Raw genomic sequence first — 7,241 nt, forward strand, 5'->3', positions numbered from 1 at the left:
AAAAATAGAAAGGGAAAGATGAGATCTCTTCAAGAAAATTAGAGATACCAAGGGAACATTTCATGCAAAGATGGGCACAATAAAGGACAGAAATGGTAGGGACCTAACAGGAGCAGAAGATATTAAGAAGAGGTGGCAAGAATACACAGAAGAACTATACAAAAAAATCTTCATGGCCCAGATAATCACGATGGTGTGATCACTCACCTAGAGCCAGACATCGTGGAATGTGAAGTCAAGTGGGCCTTAGGAAGCATCACTATGAACAAAGCTAGTGGAAATGATGGAATCCCAGTTGAGCTATTTCAAATCCTGAAAGTGCTGCACTCAATATGCCAGCAAATTTGGAAAACTCAGCAGTGGCCACAGGACTGGAAACGGTCAGTTTTCATTCCAATCCCAAAGAAAGGCAATGCCAAAGAATGCTCAAACTACCGCACAATTACACTCACCTCACATGCTAGCAAAGTAATGCTCAAAATTCTGCAAGCCAGGCTTCAACAGTACGTGAACCATGAACTTCCTGATGTTCAAGCTGGATTTAGAAAAGGCAGAGGAACCAGAGATCAAATTGCCAACATCCGTTGGATCATAGAAAAAGCAAGAGAAATCCAGAAAAATATCTACTTCTGCTTTATTGACTATGCTAACGCCTTTGACTGTGTGGATCAAAACAAACTGTGGAAAATTCTTCAAGAGATAGGAATGCCAGACCACATTACTTGTCTCCTGTGAAACCTGTATGCAGGTCAAGAAGCAACAGTTAGAACTGGACATGGAACAACAGACTGGTTCCAAATCAGGAAAGGAGTATATCAAGGCTGTATATTGTCACCCTGCTTATTTAACTTATGTGCAGAGTACATCATGTGAAATGCCAGGCTGGATGGCACAAGCTGGAATTAAGACTGTTTGGAGAAATATCAATAACCTCGGGTATGCACATGATACCACTCTTACGGCAGAAAGTGAAGAAGAACTAAAGAGCCTCTTGATGAAAGTGAAAGAGGAGAATGAAAAAGTTGACTTAAAACTTAACATTCAGAAAACTAAGATCATGACATCCAGTCCTTCATGCAAATAGATGAGGAAACAATAGAAACAGTGAGGGACTTTATTTTTTCAGGCTTCAAGATCACTGCAGACGGTGACTCCCGCCATGAAATTAAAAGATGCTTGCTCCTTGATAGAAGAGCTATGACCAACCTAGACAGCATATTAAGAAGCAGAGACATTACTTTGCCAACAAAGATCTGTCTAGTCAATGCTATGGTTTTTCCAGTAGTCATGTATGGATGTGAGAGTTAGACTATAAAGAAAGCTGAGCGGCAAAGAATTGATGCTTTTGAACTGTGGTGTCAGAGAAGACTCTTGAGAGTCCCTTGGACTGTAAGGAGATCCAACCAGTCAATCCTAAGAGAAATCAGTCCTGAATATTCATTGGAGGGACTGATGCTGAAGCTGAAACTCCAATACTTTGGCTACCAGACATGAAGAACTGACTCATTGGAAAAGACCTTGATTCTAGGAAAGATTGAAGGTGGGAGAAGGAGATGACAGAAGATGAGATGGCTGGACGGCATCACCGACTGGATGGACATGAGTTTGACTAAGCTCTGGGAGTTGGTGATGGACAGGGAAGCCTGGCATGCTTCAGTCCATGGGGTCACAAAGAGCTGGACACAACAGAGTGACTGAACTGAACTGAAACTAAGTTCTGATCAGAACTTAGTGAATTATTAAACTAAAAAGTTTAACTGAAATATATTTCAACATTCAATGCTATTGTGGCATCATTACACTCTAGATTCAGAATGAGTGTTTCTTTTCCCAGGATTACTTGCTTTGAGTGATAACTGGAACTCAGTATTATGTAGATGAGCCAGCAACTATGTCAATACTTACAATTCCACATATATTTACTGAATATGTAGTATTTGAAAAGATGAACCAAATAATGGATGTCATTGCGAAAGAAATTAAGGTCTAAATATAAAAATATTCTGATGAGATGTCAAAACTTTAATGTCCAGCATCCAGATGTTTACAAATAGAAATTTTACAAGAGTATTATCTTCATTGGACAATATGACTATGGCCTTCAAGTATTGATTTATACCCAATTCCCAATTCTACTGTATTTTCCCAGATTTAAACAATCACCCTCATTTGATACAAATTAAAAATCTACTTTATTAATCTTAATAGAGTATTTCAGTTCTCATAATACTCTGTTTCATAAAGACATGTCATTTATTTATTCTTTTTTAAAAAGTGCATAAAGAATTCAGAAAGAAAAGTCAAAGAAAAAATCATAAAATTCACCCTTCTAAAGTGTAGAGCTCAGTGGGTTTTAGTATATTCATAAGATTATGTGATTATCACATTACATAATTAAAGAACATTTTTATCACTCCAAAAAAAGAAACCCTGTACCCATTAGCAGTAACTTCCCATTCTCCTATGTCCTCAGGGATGAGAACCACTAATAACCACTAATCTACTTTCTGTCCCCATGAATTCGCCTATTCTGAACATTTCATGTAAATGGAGCTATATAATATGTTGCCTTTTGTTTCTGGTCTCTTTAACTTGGCATAATGTTTTCAAGATCTGTGCATGTTTTAGCATGAATCACTTACTTCATTCCTTTTAATGGCCGAATAATATTCCATTGTATGGATATACCTCATTGTGTTTATCCATTCACTTGAGTTGTTCTCAGTTTTTGGCTATTATGAATGATGCTGCTATTAACATTTGTGTACAAATTTTTGTGTGAAAATATGTTTTCAGTTCTTTCAGATGTACACTTAGGAGTGGAGTTATTAGGTCATGTAATAACTCTATGTTTATTCCAGAAATTGCCAGACTGCTTTTCAAAGTGGTCGCACTACTTTATATTCCCATCATCAATGTATGATGGTTATAATTTCTCCACGTCTTTGCCAACACTGTCCATCTTTTTCATTGTAGCCATCCTAGTGAGTATGAAGTGATCTCTCATTGTCTTGATATACATTCCCTTTGGAGAAATGTCCATTGAAGTCTTTTGCTCATTTTTAATTGGGCTGTCTTTTTATTATTAAGTTGTAAGAATTCTTTATATATTCTGGATACTAGACCACTATCAGATAAATGATTTGTAAATATTTTCTCCTCTTTTGTGGGCTTTTTTCTTTCTTGATAGTGTCCTTTGAAGCACTCCAATTTTTCATTTTAGTAAAGCCTAATTTATCTATTTTTTTCCTTTGGCTGTTTGTTCTTTATGTGACACATTTAAGAAACCAATTCCTAACCCAAGTTCATGAAGACTAACTCCTATGTTTTCTTCTAAGTGTTTTATAGTTTAAGCTCTTGCATTTAGGGCTTTGATCCATCGTAAACTAGGTTTTGAATATCATGTGAGATAGGGACCCAACTCATTATTTTGCATGTGGATGTCTATTCCATTTTCTAGGCATTTTGGGTTCTATTTTATTTATTTATTTTTTTAAATTCTTTTTAATTTATCAGACTTGGTTTATCACCAGCATTTATAAAACCAGACCTAGGCAAAGAACTAGGTCTGGAGACACAAGCATGGTCTTAATATAGCAAATGTTTAGCCTGCCCTGATTATTACAAAATCAGAACAGCGAGAATATTCAGAGGGGTTCTATTTTAAAATATGGAAAGTATTGATAAAGGAATTGGTACAATTCTAATGAAATGTATTAACATTACACAGAGAACTCAAAATTTCTAAATTCTAGGTTTATGTCCAAATTACATTGGTTTTCATCTAAAGGAGGCCACTAGATTTCTTTTGTTAACCTTTGAAATTATTTGTGCATCATAGATTTGTAAAACTCTCTGAAATATCAGCTCTGTATATGTGCTGGTAGTTTCTCATAGGGTGTTTTCAAAGCTCAAGCTGCTTGAATTCATTTTGAATTCTTCAGTTGGTAATGAGTATTCTGAACATGAAGCAAAGATAGTTTTTAACCAATAGTGAGCAGTTTATTTTATTTTCTTATTTTAGCATTATTTTCTCTCCATAGTTTTACAGCAATGATTGGAAAGTTGATATTTTTAACCTTACCCTCTTATTTCTTGGCATTTATTGACTTGGTTTTAGTCAGCTGTAGTTGTGAAATTTGAATTCTGTTCTCCTCCACTTATAATACTCCTTTGCCTACTTGTATGAAGTATGAAAGTATTTTATTCAGAAATGGTCAATGAAATTACTTATCCCAGTAGACACAAAAATAACTCAAATGAGTAAAGTTTGGCTTCATCTACCTCATTTTTGAAATTAGTGTAATTTCCAACATCCCCAGTCAAGGAAATATTGGTTGCTTTTGAAAACGGTATGGGAAAAAAGTAGCAGATATAGCAATGGACCTATATTCCTCAGACATTCAGACCTAAGGCTGTTCCCCAACCTGGCTTCTGTGGAACTGCCATTCTAACAAGCAGGTGCTGTAAGCAAGAATGTGAATTATTAATGCACTATAGCTTTGTCACCAACAGACCACAAAAATCTATTTTAAAAATTCTTTTACATACATAGTACAGATTCTGCTGTGGCACTGTGTGCTCTAAAAGCTGCAGATACATTTTAGAAAACACTGATGAAGCCATTACTGTTCTGTCCATTTGTTCATAGTATATATCATTATTCAAGAAATTTAAGAACCATAATGATGGAAAATCACACAGAAAGAAAAGAAGAGGAACATGGACTCTGTCAGAAACAAGGGCTACATTTTTATTCAAGAGGTCCCTAATGATGGAAAATCACAGTGAAAAGCAGAGGCAAAACCAGGATTCCATAAAGGACCTGACACACACCAGTGGTACAAGTAGGAGAACAGTCATAGCAGACGCGTAAAAATAAAGAAAAACAAAATTAACGAGAGACAAGCTGTACTGGGGCTGACATTCAAAACAGCAACAAATCACAGCGAATTCTGAAGATTAATTTCAAAGAATCTTCTGAAATAAGCAAGGAGACAGACAGCATCAATATTAATGAAGCTGAAATAGAACTCCAAAAGAGCCGCAGCATAAAATGGCACATGAATGTTTTGTTTTTAAATGGATTGTAGATTGGATCACAGGACCATCAGGAAAATGAAGGGACATTCACAAGAACATCATAACAGGGCCAGCTGTGTGATAAGCAATTACAACATCAGTGCTAAAATCTCCTATGTAAAAGAAAAACATCAGTAGTGAAATAAAAGAAAATGTCAACAGTCTGCAGATGAGGTAAAAGAAAGTGAAGAATAGATTTTATTGAGCCTCAATAGTCTTCACTGTGTCAATATCGAATGTCTTTGATAAAACAGACAATAAGCATTCGAAGAAAGATCAGAATTTGATTCCGTCTTGTAATGCACTCAATTTCCCTTCAGCTTGTCAGCTAAGCAGCCCTGGAATCAGCCCAAAGCTTCCACTGCTTAAACCACTTGCCCGGTTGCAAACTAAATGCTTTTGGAAGCTGTATAGCTTTGACAGGCTTCTAGAGTCTACAGATGTCTCAGGCATCTATAGATCAAATTTTAAAGGAAATAGTTTAGGTGTGTTAATAGCAGTGGAATGCTATAGTCCACATTTTTATAAATAAAGGATTTGTTATTAAAAGGCAAGTTGTCAATTATTATCTCCCAGTTGGTTTCATGGATTGCTGCCCTGCTGATGGACAGGTCCAGGGGCTGTGTCTCAATGGAGTTGTGGCAATTCCACTTGGCATTTCCATTGCTATGTGGTACCACAGAGGGAGAAAATAACACCCACTTCAAGCTTTTTCTCTCTTCCTATAGCTCTACAACATTTATGATTGCAGGTTGTTAAGCTATTTTAACCACTAGCTGAGCCAAAGCCTGTTTGCAGGGGACGGAAGAGTATGGGGTGGGGGGCAGAATTTACTTCCTATCCACAGTTAGAAAAGTAAGTCATGTCTGGCATAAAACGGCCTCTGTAGGGTTGGGTTCTTTGCCAATCTCCTCCTAAAAAATGAATGGGAAGTTGTGGGCATTTCTGGAGAATTTATACCAAGGGGCCGTTTCACATAACTTGACCCTCTGTACTACCACAAAGAAATATCAGCACTGTAGTAATTTAAAGATAAGTCCATAGATTCTCTGGTATTCTTCCCTTAAGGAGCTGGCACTTAATTCTCCTCTCTTTGATAGTAAGCTGGACTTAGTGACTAACGGAATATGATGATACGGGGCATGATGTTGGAGACTAGGTTATTAAAGGCATTGAGGTTTTCTCCTTGCTCTTTCTTGAATGATTCACTTAGGGGAAAGCAGTGGCCGTGTCATGGGGTAATCTCAAGAGGGCACTCAGGCAATCCTGTGGAGAGGCCCATTGGTTGAGGAACTGAGCTGCCAAACAGCAGCCAACAGGAGCCAAAGGAGGTCACTTGTCGAGAACCATGTGGGCCAGCCATCTTCTGGTCCCAGTCGGCCTTCAGGTGGCTGTAGCCGGGCCTGACATCTTGAGTGCAACCATGTGAGAGTCCCCGAGATGGAATCCCTCAGCTGAACCTCTTCCAAATTTCTGACCCACAGAAACTGTGAGGTAATAAATATTCATTGTTTAAGCTGCTAAGTTAGGGGGTGATTTTTTTTTTTTTTTGACCATGCCATACCGCTTACAAGAATCTTAGGTCAGGTTTAATCCTGACCAGGGATTAAACCTAGGCCTTGGCAATGAAAGCCTGGAATCCTATCCACTAGGTCACCAAGGAACTCCCTGGGGGTGACCTTCTATGTGGCAATAGATAATTAATACAAGCCCCTGCCATTTATTTATGGTATTTATGTCCTAGGCTCTGTTTGCCAGACACAAACTTCTTATAAGGTAATGAGAGTCTTTAAAGAGGCCCAAGATTGCTAATTTCAATATGTGTATGAATCAGCCTGTTAGGAATGCTATTTTCTGTGGCACATTCCCTAACATGGGACCTATGAATCTGTATTTTAACTAGCTTCCCAGGTAATTCTGATGCAGTTGTCTAGAACACACTATTTGAGTAATATTGCTTCAAGCCTTTATCCTTTTCTTCAGCAAATGCACATCTTTTAAATAAGACCCTCTGGGCATGTTGTTTCTTTTAAAAAACAATTATTACATTATTATTTTAAAAATACTACCCAAAGACTGTAGTGAAGTTTTTGCAAAGGGCAGGAGATAGTGTACTCTGATGAGAAGGTATTTTTGAAGACCAAGGATTTCTCAAACCA

General features: G+C 37.4%; 1 non-coding gene across 1 annotated transcript; it reads right to left on the reverse strand.

Moving 5' to 3' along the window:
• Positions 1-3,521: 3,521 nt before the first annotated feature.
• LOC112583078 lies at positions 3,522-3,653 on the reverse strand. The gene has a single exon (XR_003107433.3). It is a non-coding gene; the product is annotated as a small nucleolar RNA SNORA72 (small nucleolar RNA).
• Positions 3,654-7,241: the final 3,588 nt, after the last annotated feature.

The sequence above is a fragment of the Bubalus bubalis genome, chromosome 2 (assembly GCF_019923935.1).
Source record: "Bubalus bubalis isolate 160015118507 breed Murrah chromosome 2, NDDB_SH_1, whole genome shotgun sequence".
Classification (NCBI taxonomy): Eukaryota; Metazoa; Chordata; class Mammalia; order Artiodactyla; family Bovidae; genus Bubalus; species Bubalus bubalis.